We start from the raw sequence: 16,932 nt of genomic DNA on the forward strand, positions 1-16,932 counted from the left end.
CTTTATTGGGACTGCTGCAATCTGTGATGGAAGTTGTTTGTTTATAAACTACTGATGTCCTTGTTTCAATTATTAAAATATTTTTGCTGGGTGTGATGGATTATTGAAAACTGATAACAACTGAAACAGCTGAACTTTGTCAAAGTTGAGACCAAGAACTTAGCAAGACTCAGAATGGAACTGGACATTCATGGGACTGCACATTCATGCAGATAACAAGAATATCCAGCGCTAACAAAGATTCTGAAAGGGATATTAATCTTTGTTCTTAAACCAATCTCTAAGAGATTAGGCTGAGATCTATGTGGGGGTCTGATTATCCCACATCTGCTACTGCAGGGTTCTTACGCCTTCCTCTGAAGCATCAGGGGTTGGCCACTGTCAGAGAGACAGGATTCTGGATGAGATGGCCCTTGGGTCTGATCCAGTGTGGCAATTCCTATGCTCCCATGCTGTAAGCACCTGAAAAATAAAGGTATGATGGAAAGTGTTGGATAACCATAACTCTAGGCATTAACCCACCTATGATATCCGTGCAGGGTTGACGTGCCATGTATATCACATGACCTGCATCACGTCTCCTTGCCTCCCTGTTCCAATGTCCTACATCTAGCTGGGCTGCAGGGAGGCAAGCCTCAGGAGAGGCCTGCACTTCCTCCCAGCCGGCACGTGCTGCTGTCATGTGTGGAATCAGACAACCAGGTGGCTTCTCAGCTTTCCCCTCTGTGCTCCGGGCTGGCATGAGGCTGCCTTGCAGTCCCAGGCCCAGCAGCGGGGAGGGCAGGTGGCAGCTGCTAGGGGGCTGGAGGGAGCAGTGGGAGGGCAGGAGGTGGGGCAGAATGGAGCGGGAGTGTGACCAGATGTCCCGGTTTTATAGGGACAGTCCTGATATTTGGGCCTTTTTCTTATATAGGCGCCTATTACCACACTGAGCCCCTGTCCCAGTTTTTCACACTTGCTAGCTGGTCACCCTAGGGAGGGGATGTGCTGCAGGGGCAGAAGAGGCTGGAGTGGGGGACATGGGACAAAATGGGGGCAGATGCTGAAGGACAGAGCAGAATTGGGGAAAGAGGCAGCACAAGGGAGACAGACCCAAACTCTTGCTGCCTCACCTATCTCACCCCAGGGTGATGCCCCCGGCTCTACCTCCCATCAGTGCCCTGCTGTCCCAGCACTCTGGCCTCTCCTGATTCCAGCTTGCTCCCACTTATTTCTGGGGATGGGGTGGAAGGAAAGGCTCCTGCCCCTTGCCTTCAGTTTGGCTGCAGGGGAAGACATGGGTGACTTTTTCGCTGCTGAGAAATGTCATGCATGGAGCTGAGCCGAGCCTGGCCCCTTGGTTTATGTGGTTACCTCTCGCTGTGTGCTGAGTGTGCTGCTTATGCGTGTGTTGTGGCACCTACACACACGTGACAAGAAGGTGCTGCTCTTTGGTGCATTCAGGGTATCACAGAACATTGCATGTATTTTAAAACAATGCACTGAGCTAACACATGAAATGCAGGGTGAGCGTTCAGTTTGCTGTGTTGTATTGCAGCTAGTCCCAGGGCATCAGAGAGAGGCCGAGTCGGTCAGGTCATATATTTTATTGGCCCAGCTCCTGTTGGCAAAGGAGAGAGGCTTTTGCGTTTACACAGAGCTTTTCTTCAGGACCTGCTCCAAAGCTTTGCTGTCTTAGTAACAGAAGCTGGGTCAGTGAAAGATACTCATCCCCCTCCACATGCTCTGGTGAATACACAAATGGAACAGTGATAGATAATAAGGGCTGTAGCAGCCCTTGCTTCAGAGCTCCCTGGTGGTCTAGTGGTTAGGATTCGGCGCTCTCACCGCCGCGGCCCGGGTTCGATTCCCGGTCAGGGAACACAATTTTGTTTTAGAAGGTCTCCTTCCCCCCTCCAGCCTTCCTAATTAGAACACCCGCTAATTAGTGCTGGGGAGGGGGCCGGAAAAACACTGATTTGCCGCCTTTCACAATGCAGCTTTATCCTGCCCGGTGCAGAGCATCAGAGAAGCGGCTCCTGCCTGTATTACCAAGTGGGGATGATGCTCCCGCCCCCCCCTTCCCCCCCGGCAGCAGTGGCAGGGGCCGGAGGCCCAGTGACTGTTCCGTGACGACCCACGGCCTGGATGCCGCTGGGGATGAGCGGGGCGCACGCCGCTCTCCAGCACAGGGGGCGGCTAGGCGAGCTGCAGCCGGGGCGATGCAGCCTTGTGAACATCCCCCCCCCCCCCGCCCCGATGCAAACCCGCCCAGCAGCAATCGCAGCCCGGCTGCGCGAAGCGGAGGGTGTAGGCGCCTGCCCCCCCTTTTATCACGGCTAGGCCAGGTCTGATGCACGCCCCTCCCCTCCCCCCCCAGCTGGTCCATGCCCAGCTGCGTTCCCCGGCCCCAGCCCGCAGTGACGCGCGCGCGCCGCCCGCCTGGCAGACCCGAGACCGCCCCTTTCCCGGGAGGGAGGGTGACAGGCAGCGCGCGCGCGCACGGGAGGGGAGGGGAAGCTCCTGCGCGCCCCGCCCCCTTCCTTCGGACTCAGGCGCGCGCTCGCCCGCGGCCGCCACAGGGCGGGCTCGTCCCCGCGGCGGAACTGGGGCGGGGCGGGTGAGCGCGCACGCAGCCTCCCTCTGCGCGGCTGCGTCCTCCCCCCTCCCCCTCCCCTCCCCGCTCCGTGTCGCCGACGCTGCCGGCCGGGTCCGTCTCGCTCGCCGTGTCGTTGAGCTGTGCGCGCGCGCGTGTGTGTGCGGCGGTTGCTGCTGAGGAGACGCCGCCGCCGGATTGAGCCCGGGCCGGCCTGTGAGGAGGAGCCGCCCCCCCCCCTCATCCCGCTGCCAGGCAGAGTCGAGCGCCGACCCCCCCCACCCCCCACCTCCGGCGCCACCCCTTCCCTGGCGCTGCCCGCCGCGGAGGGAGCCAGGTGAGTGCCGCGAACTGGGGGGGGGGTCAGTCCGTTCCTCCCCCCTCCCGGGGTCTGTGGCGCCCTGGAGCCTCGTACGCGCCCAGGGCCGGCTGGACGGCGGGAGGCCAGGATGCAGCGGCGGCTGCTGAGGGGGAGGGTCTGACGCTGCAGCACAGCCGGGCGGGGGCGGGGGGGGGGGCGAGAGTCGGGGATCCCCTTAGGAAGTGGATTCTTCCTCGTCCCGTCCCCCCCCCCCCCGGCTTCCCGCCCCCCCGCTTTGGCTCATGAAACAGAGACTATTGGAGCATTAGCTGCTGTCTGGGGGGGGGGGGCATGAGCTGTTGGGGGGCTGTGTGTGGGGGGGGGGGCGCTCAGTTGGTCCCATATTGCCCGGCACTGCAGAGCCTGTTCGCAATAACGTGTTTAAAAATCACAGACCGTGTGTTTTCCCTGGCCAGCCTCTACCCCCCAGCTTCCCCTTCCCTCCTCTGCCACTTGCAGACCTGCTGCCAGGGGGCACCTAGGGTGGTTTTTGTTCCCTCTCCTCTGTCTTTGGACTTCAAGAGAGCAATAAAAAAAAAAAAAGAAATCCTCCAAGACGATATAAATAACAGCTTTGCATTTGGGGCTGGTGTTAACTATGATTCATAATGACAGCGTCGGGGGGAAGGGGGGGGTTCGGATGTTTTCTCCCCCCGTGTTGCAGCATGGGATTTTTATAGTTAGTGGCTGCTCAGACTATTACATGCTGGAGTTTGTTAAATGATGCGTTAAGAACGAAAGGGGAATCCTTGTCTTTGAAACAGGAATTGGGAGGAAAAGGAGAAATGATTTATTTTGTGCTGTTTTGTTGTGGTGATGCTTGAATGAAGAATATTTGTCGTATTAATTGATTCCAGTGGTATTCTGTCTGGATGTAGTGATGTGGATGAATTGGACAGGATAGTGAGTTTACTAACATACTTCCATTGTTTTGAATATGCTTTATCTGGATCTCACAATTGTATGCGCACTAACACAAGGCAGTTGACTTATTATTGGAGGATATTACACTGTTGAAGCCATTTCTCCCTCAGAGAAAGGTGAAAGCCATCCATGCCTGATGCTGGCGCTGTGTGACACAGAAGGAGATTTTTAGCTTTTGTATCTTGCTTGTATTTAGTTCAGTGTAGCATCAATTTGCAGTTAAAGTGTGTGGAAGGCCATTTCTGTGGGTTTGTCTGTATGTATTTAATGCTGTCTCTTAGGCTGCAAGCTGTGTAATAAAATGCGTATGCAAGGGTGAATGACAAATTCAGTAGATCTTCTTGGACAAGTATAAAGATGAACCTGAATTTACAGTAGATGTCTGTCTCTTCAGTCCATGGTGTTTTATTACTACAGTTTCTCTTGGGGAGATGAAAAACTGAAATTATATGGTATCTGACATTATTTTAATCTGCTACCATTGAAACAAAAACTTATAGGTTAGAGCCAATTTAATTGTTGGTTTTGGCAACTTTTTAGCCGTCTCATTGGGTATATTAAGCTATAATAGGCAATTAGGCATGCAAATCTAAAAAGAGCCAAGGATTTTTTATTTCATGTGAGGTGCACTGAGACAGGTCAAATTGTCAGTTGTTCATAAGAAACATTTGTTTTAGATTTGTTAAGTAATGAAGAAATTCAGTTAAATTAGAACAATGCTCAAGTTTTAAGGTATCCAGTATTCAAATTGCCCAGGGTCATTGTGTACATATTTTTTGTTGTTAGAAGTGGAATGGTCTTAGTCTGAGTAGTTAGTGGTGTGGGATAGATACCAAGCTAATTTAATGCTGATGAGTGGGCTCTGTAATACTTCTAACTGCTGTTTTTTGTTAATGCAAAGCTGGATCTGGGAAGAAACTTATCTAATACCCAGAAAGCAGAATTAAAAACTTTAAATTCCCCCTGAGGAATAGGGAATTTAAAGAAAGCAGTGGAGGGGAAACTTGTTATCTGTGTCCATGCTGTACCTGTTCTATGGGTAAATAGATGTTTGGGTTCCAAGATTGTTGATCTAGCACTTTTCTATAAGCACTAAGTAAATAAATATCCTGCCATTCCTTGCATATTTCATCTTACTTAATGTTTAATGTAATGTAAGTACAATCTGAGCAAAAGACTGTTTATGGTAGTGTGGATGAAGAGAAAACTACATGTCGTAGGTGTCATTTTAGTCTGACACCATTTATTTTCTGCTATGTGTTTTTGATACATCATATTGGTAAGTCATAGATAGTAGTTCTAAGTACCTTGATACACCCACAGAGATGTGACCTAAATGCATGGTGTAGGTGCACTCTGTTGTTTAATAAATGTATTTTATCAATATGTGTCTGAAAGAAACAGCAAGAGACAAAACACACTTTGTCATTAACACATGCCTTGGCTGTGCAGGTGTCGGAAGACCTTTCAAAAGAGTATGACTAATCAGTGCATCTCCTGCAGTCTTTCATAGTTAAAACACCAAGAAACCTATATTTTGATAAGTTAATGTACTTGAGCTACAAAAATAAAGTACAATAATTGAGGTAATTTCACTGAGTTTGTAAATGAAATGGTGAGACTGTGTCATACCAGAGCTGTCACTGGGGATTCATCACCACTTATGAAGTCACCCAAAGATGATTAGCAGCCAGTCAGATACTTGCTTTGGACAACTGATAATTAGAGCCACAATGAAATAACGTTGGCCCTGTTCAATAAGTTTTCTTCCTGCATCTGTGTGTAAGGCATCTGTAAAGTCATCAGTGGGAACTGTTGGGTGCTCAGTCTTTTGGAAAATCAGGCAGGTACCAAAAATATGGTTTTGGGAATTCTATCTTTAGATTTCTAGTTTTGAAAATTTTGACCTAGTTGAATTATTGCAGTTTAACCTGTTGGGCAGATAGTATTTTTGCTTACTGATGATTGTACCACTGGTCATCATTCTTGCTTTCTTTGTAAGCTTCCAACATAGTTAACAAAAACCATAGCATCATAGTAACGTAGGGCTGGAAGGGACCTTGAGAGGTCATCTAGTCCAGACCTGTGTGCTGAGGCGGACCAAATAAACCTAGACCATCCCTGACAGTTGTTTGTCCAACATTTTCTTAAAACCCTCCAGTGATAAGGAATCCACAACCTCCCTTGCACGCCTATTCCAGTGCACAACTGTCCTTATAGTTAGAAAATGTTTCCTGATATCTAACTTAAATCTCCCTTACTGTGTATTAAGCCATTACTTCTTGTCCTAACTTCAGTGGACATGGGGACCATTTGAACCCTGTTCTCTTTATAGCATCCCTTAACATATCTGAAGACTTAACAGGTTCTCCCTCATAAGAACGACCATATTTGGTCAGACCAATGGTCCATCTAGCACAGTATCCTGTTTTGCAACAGAGGCCAATGCCAGGTTCTTCAGAGGGAATGAATAGAATAGATAATCATCAAGTTATCCATCCCATTACCTGTTTCCACCTTCTCCTCAGTCATCTTTTATCAAGATTGAACATGCCCAATTTTTTAAAATTTTCCTCATAGGTCAGGTTTTGTAAACTTTTATCATTTTTGTTTCTCTTCTGGATTTTCCAGTTTGTTCACATCTTTCCAAAAGAGTGGCACCCAGAAAGGGACACAGTACTCCAGCTGAGGCTTCACCTATGCTGAATTGAGTGGGACAGTTATCTCCTTGTCTTACATACTGCACCCTGGTTAATAAACCCCAGGATGATGTTAACTTTTTTTGCAACTGCGTGACATGACTCATGTTTGATTTGTGATCCAGTATAACTCCCATATCCTTTTCACCAATACTACTGCCTAGCTAGTTATTCCCCATTTTATATTTGTGTATTTGATTTTTCCTGTCTGAATGTTGTACTTTGCACTTTTCTTGATTGAATTTCATCTTGTTAATTTTAGACCAATTCCCCAATTTGTCAAGGTAGTTTTGAATTCTAATCCTGTCCTCCAAAGTGCTTGTGACCCCTCCCAGCTTGGTGTCATTTTGCAAATTTTGTAAGCATACTCTTCACTCCATTGTCCAAGCCATTAATGAAAATATTGAATAGTACTGGACCCCTGTAGGATCCCACTAGATATATCCTTGATTTGACAGTGAACCATTGATAACTTCTCTTTGAGTATGATGGTCTTTCAACCAGTTATGCACCCATTTTATAGTGATTTCATCTAGGCCACATTTCTCAAGTTTGCTTTTGAGAAAGTAACGTGAGATTGTGTCAAAAGCCATACTAAATCAAGAACTATCATGTTTACAGCTCCCTTCCCTTCCACCCCCCACTAGCTGGTAACCATAACAAAGAAGGAAATTAGGTGGTTTGGCGAGATTTGTTCTTGATAAGTTATGTTGGATATTCCTTATAACTCTAGATACTTAAAAATTGTAAAAAAAAAACAAAAAACACTTGGATATTTTATTAAACTGATATTTTTGTGTTTTGTGTTTACAGTAAGTATTAATATGTGATTCTAAGTAGATTTTAATCAGCAAATTATGCTGCAGGTTAAGTGTAAAACTTGCAAATAGTCATTATGAATTTAGAAGACAGAGAATTTTCTATAGAAAACCAGGTATAATTTAGGAACAGTAAATGGTGGAGTAAAAATTTCCTTTGTTTTGTTTAACCATTAATACTTTACAGGGTTGCACCATTATGTTTTTGGGGTCAGTATAAAGGCAGGTGCAGATAAGGCTAAAGGATCATACGTCTATCCAGAAACTGAAACACATGGACCTCTCTATGTTAGTCAGTGTTCCTCTGGGAGCTGTCCAACACAGAATAATGAAAGAACAGTTGGGTTTCTTTTCCTAGATCCCCACTGAAGTTTAGTACATACTTACTGGGAAATTTGGCGGCAGTCGATGGGAGTTATGCAAGCTTACATAGAATAGCTTGTGTAATTCACATCGACTTACTAAATCTTCTGCTATGTGCCGTCTCCACTATGCTGCGCTGATGGGAAATGCGTTCCCATCAAAGCAGTACTACGTCTTTTGCGGAGGTGGTTTAATTGAATCGGCTTCCAGATCGATTGAGCAGGTCTTCACTGCTGCTCAAGTGATCCAGATAGATCGATCTGACGGTGGCAAATTTGCTGCCATCAGTGTGTACATACTCTAATTGTCTTCATCCTCTCCACCTTCATCTGTCTCCTCTGCAGCTGGCTGAATAGGTGGGTGAGTAGCATTAGGAAGGGGTATCTATTTGTAGGGGACAGTTGCTACTGTCTCCCTCCTGGGTGCTCTAGCTTTGCTGGTCTGAGGAATGAAGGTTTCAAAAACCGGTTGAGTCTTTTGTTTGGCAAGATGTTTTCACTAACTGAACCCAAACATATAAACTTTAACAGAAAGAAGGCTCAAAGGATCAAGGTTCATCAGTATTGATCTTGTATAGTCACAGGAGATAGCTATATATCTACCTGTGCCTAACACTAGACTGGTCATGTTAGTAATGTGTAGGTGGTTGGATGAGAACCTGCTCAGTGCTGATGAGGAAGATGAAGTTCTTCATTCCTGCCAACGTACTCTGGTGGAAGAATGCCTTTCTCACCCCAAATGTGTCAATGGACTTAACTATGAACATTTTAAAAAGAATCACCGTAATTAATATTGCTTATTTCTTAATTCTCCAAATGAAGTGTTTTAGTTGTCTGGCCACCTGCAGTGGCTATTAAAAATCTCTTATAAATAAACTGTCTGAGTACCTTGTTCTGGTGAGATGCAGAAAGCTTATATGGGATATCTATCTGCAAAATGAAACATTTTGAGAACAAAGCAGGCTAGGAGGGATGTGGTCTTTCAGAGGGTCTCTACTTCATTGATTCACAGCATAGAGAAGGTTGATGAATCTTTGTGGTAAGGGTCAGGATTTTAGGAATTTAATTTGCAATTTGATCTAGCATTCGAACTAGTAAGAATAGCAATGAATGATAGTAGGTAGCCAATAACATAAACACTAGACATATTGTATTGCTTTTTTTATTTTACCAAACTTCAGAGTAGATGACCAGCATGGTATGAGATGGTCACCAATATCACTCTTCTTTCCAGAGCAATGTAATAATTCTTGCTAATTTATTCAGTGTATTTTTCTGCTGATGTTTTGCTACTGCTTTGTTACAAAAATATGAAAATCAGACTTGGACTTGGCCAACCAACATGTTTTCCTTTATCTTAGCTGGTGGCAAGGGATTTGAGTCTGACTATACTTTGAGATTGTTGGGTTACTATGTTTAATTTAGGAATTCTCTTTGGTTTTTGAGACTTCCATAAAATATGTGAAGAGCTCTGATTAGAAGGGATATTCTTTTCATTACCTTGTGAGATATTTTATACTTCATTTGCATGAAGGAAAACTAGATAAACTGCTGTACCCTGGGTGTAGCTACATCCCAAATAAATACCAGGGATTGATTGTGTGCTTTTAATGAAGTGATGATAGTAATTTCCATTACTATTTTTGGCACTATGTCTAGAATCTTTGAAAATTTAATATAATTTTTTTTTTTGTGAGCTGTCCATTTTTCTCACTTCAGTATCTCTGAATCAGCTTTTCTCTTGGATTAGAGTGAATGAGGCTGCTTGTGAATGTTTAAATTTCCCATAGTGGCAAGTCCTCCTGGTCAGTTACTGCTAATTGTACTTACCAAAAATAAATTTTAAATTAAAATGCACATTTCTGAAGCCCCTGCTGGTTTCTACAATAATACTGAAACATCTGTGTTTCCAGTATGGTGGATTGTCCAATATCTCATTATAGTTCTGTTTTCTTTTAGGTTTCATGCTTGGAAGAAACAATTTTAAACATTATGTATTCTGAATTAGTGTTAAGTGTGTGCTGGAAAGTGTGAATATACAGAATGCTTGCTATCAAAATGCCTATATTGAGTCGTGTAAAGAAAATTTGCAGGTTAATTGTCATTTCAATCCGTTGCCCCATCAGTTGTTGGAATCTGGTCAAGATAGAATGTGGAAAACCTCATAATTCAATGTTCCCTGGATATGACCATGTATTTCAAAGCGTTTAGAAGTGCTGAAAATATTTTCTGTTCACTAAGTATGTGAAAGTAGTAAATTGTAATAAAGTTGCATTGAAGAACTGCTTTGATAACATATTGCAGATAATTTCACTTCCTGTTTACTGTGATCATTACAAACTAGCATTCAACCTGATCTCTAATGCGTCTGTTTTAAGAACAATAAGACTAATTGTATTTCCCACAATGTATATAGTATGTTTTGCTCTTGAAGCTGATCTTAAGCCTTCATCTTAAAGGATCCCTAACAACTTGAAAACCTAGTCATTTCAAAAGTGTATAGTAATTTCAGGTAGTACTCGTGTGTGAGTTTCCCTGCTAACTTTTATTTAGAGTTACACTTCTCAATTGTCTCAAAATGGTGTTTTCTCATTTTTTTTAAAAATAAAAATCCCACACAAACGGGGGAAGTGATATAGGCCCATAGCAAGTAAAGAACTTAAGCAAAATGCTGTATTTGAAGCAAGTGAGAAGTCACATTGAGGTCAATTGGACTACTTGCACACTTTAACTGCAAATTTATATGCTTTACTGGATTGGAGCGATAGTGAAACACTGCAAAGTGATATCCAATGCACAAAGGAAACAAATTTTAAAAAAGTGTGTTTTGCTTCTTTCATTTATAATATCCTTAAATAATTTATTTAGCAGTAATAGGTAATTTTCAGACCATAGTTCGATTTTGAGTAGTGTCTTTTAAAATATTTCTTGCTATGAACAAAATTCCATGTGGCATAGCTTCAGTACTTAATTGTAGATACTCACTATGGCAGCAGGAGAGGTTCTCCCATTGGTGTAGTTAATCCATCTCCCCAAGAGACAGAAGATAGGTAAGTGGAAGAATTCTTCTGTTGACCTAATGTGTCTACACCAGGAGTTAAGTTGTCTTAACTGTGTTGCTTAGGAGTGTGGATTTTTCACAACCCTGAGCGGGGTAGCTGGGTCTACTTAACTGCTGAGTGTAGACCTGACCTAAGTGTTGTTCTTTTAATAATCCAAGATGGCAGCACAAGAGGAACAGATATCTGTAAATTTTGCTTTTACTTTGATGATGATCTGTTGATACCTGAGTGGAACCTGTATTTTTGGTGAGCTTTTGAGATTAAAAAGTCAACTACTGAGAGCTGGTTGACATTGAAAATTTACATTGGTATAACTGCCTCACTCAGGGAGTGAAAAATCCACACCCTGAGAGAGATAGCTATGCCACCCTAATCCCTGGTGTAGACAGTGCTAGGTGAGTGGCAGAATTCTTCCAATGATTCAGCTGTCACTTCTTGGGGAAGTGATGGGAGAACCTCTCCCATTGCTGAAGTGAGTGTTTGCACTGAAAAGTTACCGTGGTGCAGCTGCAGTGTTTTAAGTATAGTTCTAACTTGAGTCTGTATGCCTGGGTGGGTCTAATACAAAGACTTGCCATGTATAATTTCCTCAAATGGGATTAGGAAGACATCGATAGGAAAATGTCTGAGTTTCTTGGTTTTCAGTTGCCCAAGCCTCACTTTGAAAAGCTAGGTGCCACTCCCTGTGTAGGGCCATTATGTCAAATCTTCACTGGATGAGTGAGCTACCTATATGATTTAGTTCTGGTACTTTTTAAAGTTTATTGCATATTACAGAAACAAAACCCCTAGGTTTCCTCTCGGTGCTTCAAAATATTAAACTGTACTACTTTATTTTATTTTGTCCTACCATAGGACACTGCAAGCATGAATCAGATATGAATGGAATTGAAAGAGATTATCAGATGTAAGAATGAGCATTCTGAGATGTGTTTTGCACCTATCATAGGAAAATATACAGAAAACAAAAGTCCAAGGGCAAGTCTACAAGTTTTAAGTGTAGACTTAAAACTTACCTTGGCACAGCTATATTGGTACAGCTGTGGCACTGTAAAAGCACTTGTGTAGCCACGTTATGTTGACGGAAGAGAACTCTCCCGCCGATATAATAAAATTGCTTAAATGAGTGGCGGAGCTATGTTGGCGGGAGAGTGTTTCCTGCTGACAGAATGCTGTCCACACAAGTGCTTATGCTGGCAAAACTTATGTCGCTCGGGCTGTTTTTTTTTTTTTACACTCTTGAGCAACAAAAATTTTGCTGGCATAAGTGCTAGTGTCGACAAAGCCTAAATAAACTTCACAGTAAAAATAAAATTTATGATGAAGTGCATATTATTTGCAAGATGTTTGGGTTTTTTTGTATAATCACTAACAAAAGCATAGTCTATTTTATTTTTTTTAAAAGTCTTTAATTTTTGCTGTATTTGCAATAAAATATTCCACTTTACTCTCCATCTCTGGTATTTTAACATGAAGCCAAATGCTATTTTCTGTCTTAACAGGATTTTCTTTCACTGTTAATTAATATTTTGTAACAATATTTCTCCAGGCTTTGAAATATTAAACTTTTGACCCATCATCTGTAATATATTTGAGCTTTTGTGCAGATTGGAACACTCATCAAACACTTTTTTGCTTTCAGATCAGCTAATAATGGCATAAGAAGGAATTGGGGATGCTTCTTGTAAAACTAAGCTCTAGGTAAAAATAAAAAGTTGATGTGCATTTTTGCTTTTTAGCATTGAATCAGCTGTTTGCAGGAAAAAATGCTGAAATACAAAAATTGCCAAGCGCAGTAAATAGAGAGAAGAATGTATGTAACTATCTAGAAATGTGCCAGGTACAGGATATTCATACCTCTAGTACTTAATAGCCTCAAATGCTTACAGTGAGATGCTTATAAATAAAAATCACAGCTATCATTACTTCATAGATTCCAAGGCTAAAAGTATCCATTGTGATCATCTTGTCTGACTCCCTGCATAAAATAGGCCAAAGAATTTCCCCAAAATAATTCTTATCTTTCCAAAAAAAATCATATTACTTAAGGTACTGTGAAGACTTAAAGCAAATCTTTATAAGGCTATGAAAAAAAGCAAGTTAGAGAATTTTAGTCCCCCATAGTTAGGGAGTCAGTGTAATTTTGATTGTAATTTTCACAGTTCTGATGGCAACATGGAAGAAGTGCAGTCAGCGGACAAATTGAAACGTAATATTTTGCTCACATATTGTATTGGAGAGAGACAATCTAATTCCTGTATGGTAGGCATATGGTAATCAAGGGATCTGAGAGGAAAACAAAAATAGCTAAATGTTCATGTGTCTGCAAAAGGCTTTTGTGGTCAATGTAAAATCATTATCAACATTGCCTTCAGGCATCCTTGCCCTTTGCAAATTGTAAGAAAACATCCCCTCCCTAAATACTAACAAACTAGATATCTGATTTCACTTCCTTATACCTGACCTGTCTTTAATGTACATCTTGTGTTGTCATAGGCATTGAGTTATTTTGGTGCTTAATCTGGCCTTGTTAAAACAGATCTTTGGTAAACTGCACTTGGTGATAGCTTCTGTTTGAAAAGACTCATTTTATTTTCATCAGTTTATGTCAGAAACTACCAGTTAGCCAGTGGTTCTTTTAATTACTTTATTAAAATTAACACCAGGTAACAAGTATACAGCTTTTATTTAAAAAAAAGAGAACTTTAACCATTTTCTTCAGCCCAAAGTAGTCCATTTGACCTACTTTGCTTTATTCCCTCTGTTTTACCCCATAGAGATCCTGATTTCCATCCTCTTGTGGGGAAGAGCTCCTGTTATATTTGTAAGTACCATTTTACTACAACACTTAGTTCATGGTTTTAACATACAAAACCTGAGTAGGCAGGTGGATTTTTGTTAACCGTTGTTTGAAGATTAATATATTTACCATTGTAAAATCATAAACTATAGTTGCATTGAGGGAGTCCAGTAACAACATAAACTGTGAGCAAAGTTAACTTGTTTTGTTCCTGTCACCATATCTCTGAGAGAGAATTGTAACATTAATTTGTGTAAATTTGAAATGACAAAAATCCAACTTCTCCCCATCCCTTAATCTCTTATAGCCATCTTCTCATGTGCACCACCCTAACCCAGCTTCCTGTGTCCTCTCTTATTTTAAACCACATTCCTGTCTTTATGTTCTTATCTTGGCACCCTTTACTATAGTACCTAAGTTGTCCCTTTTGAGTGTTTTTTTTTAACAATCCTACGACCGATTTCACTCTTACTTCTTTGCTGTCATGCGGCAGAATTTGGTTTTTTTTAATAAAAAAGTAAAGGTGTGTAAAGATACTATTGTAAGAGGGGAAGTGGGGGAAAGTGGGTTGTGCATGGCATTTTTCCCTCAATATGTCTGGTCTGTCTCATTTTCCCTCTTTCCCTGGTTTGACAGTTTTAAGGGTAGAAACTTCCTCATCTCAAATTAGGCAGGCAGAAGCATGTGAAATGTTTGTAGACTTATATACTGTGTTTTTTTTTTTATTAAAGTGTTTCTCTTCTCTTTCTGCTCTGCTCTTTTTTTTAGACTATTTCTTTCTCTTTTCCTTCTCTTTTTCATCCTATTTTTTCTTTTCTTCCTTCTTTGCTTCCTTTTTTTAAAATCCCTTTTAGGAGGAATATGAGCCAAATAAAGTCAGTCAACTTTTTTTCCTTATTTGTCCCCTTTGTCCCTCTCAGGCTCTAATGGCTTTTCTCTCATGTCAGGCTTTAACCTCACAGAAAGCACTGATGGACTCCTAGTCGGTGCCTTGAAGAGTATACTGCCTCTTGGAATTGTAATTCCCAGCTTAGGTGGATGTACATGCACTAGTTCTGAGCTGTCATGCTAAAAATAGTAGTGTGGTTGTGGCACAGGCTAGATGCCCAAGTACATCTCAGATTGGATTGTACTTGAGCTGCGTTACTGCAGCTATACTGCTGTTTGCTATCTGTTCGAGTTAGCATAGGTATGTCTACGTGAGCTGGGAATTACACCTCCCTGCTGTAGTACAGACATTCTGTAGGCAAGAATCTGAGCTTGGCATAGGTTCAGGCACTTCTTCAACATCTTTGAAGTGAAAGGATTCTCCTGATTAGGAATGAAACTCAAGAATGTTTGTCAAATTTCCTAACTCTTGATGATTAAATAGGTTTGAAATTAGACCAAACGAGTTTCCTAGCCCTAATTTAGAGACATAAGAAATGTAGAAGGTCTGATCATAATATAAACTGTTTCTCAACTATAGTGTTGCCACCATCTTGCCATAGTACTAATGATGTTTGTTCAAAAGTTAATGGTTTTTTTACGCAGTCTTATGAATATTGGACATTGGCATTGCAGAGTGTAAATTGCAGACTTTTACACAGATACTGTGCTATTTCGTTTTAGCTTCCCTATCTGTTATTTCTACTGACATGAATTAATGCTGGCCACTTGTCTGGTTGATGTCATGTGTCTTAGATTGGAACTGGTAGCATCTGGTACTCTGCAATACATGGTACCAACTAAAGCTGGGGCCAGATTTTTCCAGCGAAACGTTTTTTGACAAAACATGCGGATTTGGCAACCCTGAAACATTTCATGAATTTGTGTTGATTTTGCCAAATTGTTTTGGTTAAAAAAAACAACCCCAAAACCAAAAACCTAAACAAATCTGAAAAAAATCAAAATGTTTATATCTTTTAATTCAAAACAGCTTCCTTTAACTACTAAAAACATAAAAAAAGCTCTAACTAAAAGAAATGTTGTGCATTTTGGGTTAAATGAAGTGTTTTGTTTGACCTAAACTGAATTTTTTTCCATTTTTTAATGCTCCAAAAATTTTGAATATTGTCTTTGGTATGGCTTGAAATTATTTTTTTCTCAATGTTTTTTCTGGATTGCCAACAAAGTGTAAATATTATTTGCTCACCTTTAATCCCAACACTTCTCTTACAGTCATGGCAGTTTCTGTAGACTGTAAGGTTTCATTTGAAGCAAAAGTTCACGGCCCTTATGATTACAAACCCCTTCAGAGTGTGATAATGCTGTGCAGTCTCACCAGATAGCTCTGTGGTGTGAATTGACCTGTTCAATCAATAGATGTTAATTTTGAAGCATAATGACAATTAAGGGGAGACTTTCAAGGCACCCACTAAGATTGACCTCCATTGGGAATTAGGCACCTAATTGCCCTTTGTACCTTTGAAAATCTTTCCCTTAAATGTCAACATTAATAGCTTCATTGATAAATTTTAACAAAAACATCCTGCTATTCCTGGATTGTGGGTGGGTTTTGAGTGGAGTACCACCACTTTTTAGAATCCGACTCCTGATTGCATGAGGAGGAAAGGTAGTGTTTATGGCTTCATAGGAAGAAAGGGTGTGTTCTTAACTTGAGATAAAATTGAGGGGAAGAAAGGTCAGGCTAGCAGGTCAATGACTAGACTCCCGCATCCTTAGTGGTTGTCTTGTCAGGTGGCTGATGTGTCTGGTTATATGCAGAATTCTTTCATATGGATAACTGATGTCACAGAATTCTGTGGAACACCCTCTCATCAGCTATGTTATGCGCAGTAGGTAACCTGTTGGGGCATTTGTTCCTTGTGGCTGTTGTGAATCTGTGCCTGAGAAGTTCCCTTTGAGTGGCTAGGACTACTACTAATATAGTTTCCAAGCTCTGCTTTAGTTCCATGTTTGTAATCTGGTGATCCTAACAGCTGGAGAGAGCATTAGGCAGCTTTTTGTGAGCAGGCATGCTTAAATTACACACGAGATCATACCATTCAGCTGATGTTGGAAATGTCAGGCATCCATCTACTTTCAGTTTTTAAATTAAACAATTCTTTTAATGTCTGCTGTAGGTGATGTAATCAGATCTAAAACATTTTTGAAGATCACCTAAGCTACAGCAATTTGGCTAAATTTGACAGACATACTATGCAAATATTTTTCAGTAGTCAATATTTTTTCAGTTTCCTTGAAAGCAGTTATTTTTGGAAGGATATGAGAAATATACTCAAATTTTAAATCCTCTTGTACAATATTGATGGATCTATCTTATCATGTTCTTTTCAGCAAGGAAAAGAGCATCTGAATGACATCTGTGCCTGTGATGCTTGACTAGCAG

General features: G+C 41.6%; 1 protein-coding gene and 1 non-coding gene across 4 annotated transcripts in view; both read left to right on the top strand.

Moving 5' to 3' along the window:
• Positions 1-1,789: 1,789 nt before the first annotated feature.
• On the top strand, positions 1,790-1,861 carry TRNAE-CUC (transfer RNA glutamic acid (anticodon CUC)). Its single transcript has one exon. It is a non-coding gene; the product is annotated as a tRNA-Glu (tRNA).
• Positions 1,862-2,475: 614 nt separating this feature from the next.
• DNAJC5 (DnaJ heat shock protein family (Hsp40) member C5) overlaps positions 2,476-16,932 on the top strand; it is a 48,026-nt gene continuing 33,569 nt past the window's right edge. For 2 of the 3 annotated variants that reach the window (XM_067554065.1, XM_067554066.1), the window contains exons 1-2: positions 2,476-2,912; positions 13,579-13,625. The gene's annotated coding sequence lies outside the window, so the exon portion shown is untranslated. The remainder of the gene's footprint in view (positions 2,913-13,578; positions 13,626-16,932) is intronic. The other variant, XM_067554067.1, reaches the window with a different exon arrangement.

Source organism: Emydura macquarii, unplaced genomic scaffold (genome assembly GCF_026122565.2).
Source record: "Emydura macquarii macquarii isolate MOO-44397 ecotype Brisbane River unplaced genomic scaffold, CSIRO-AGI_Emac_v2 contig_1483, whole genome shotgun sequence".
Taxonomy (NCBI): Eukaryota; Metazoa; Chordata; order Testudines; family Chelidae; genus Emydura; species Emydura macquarii.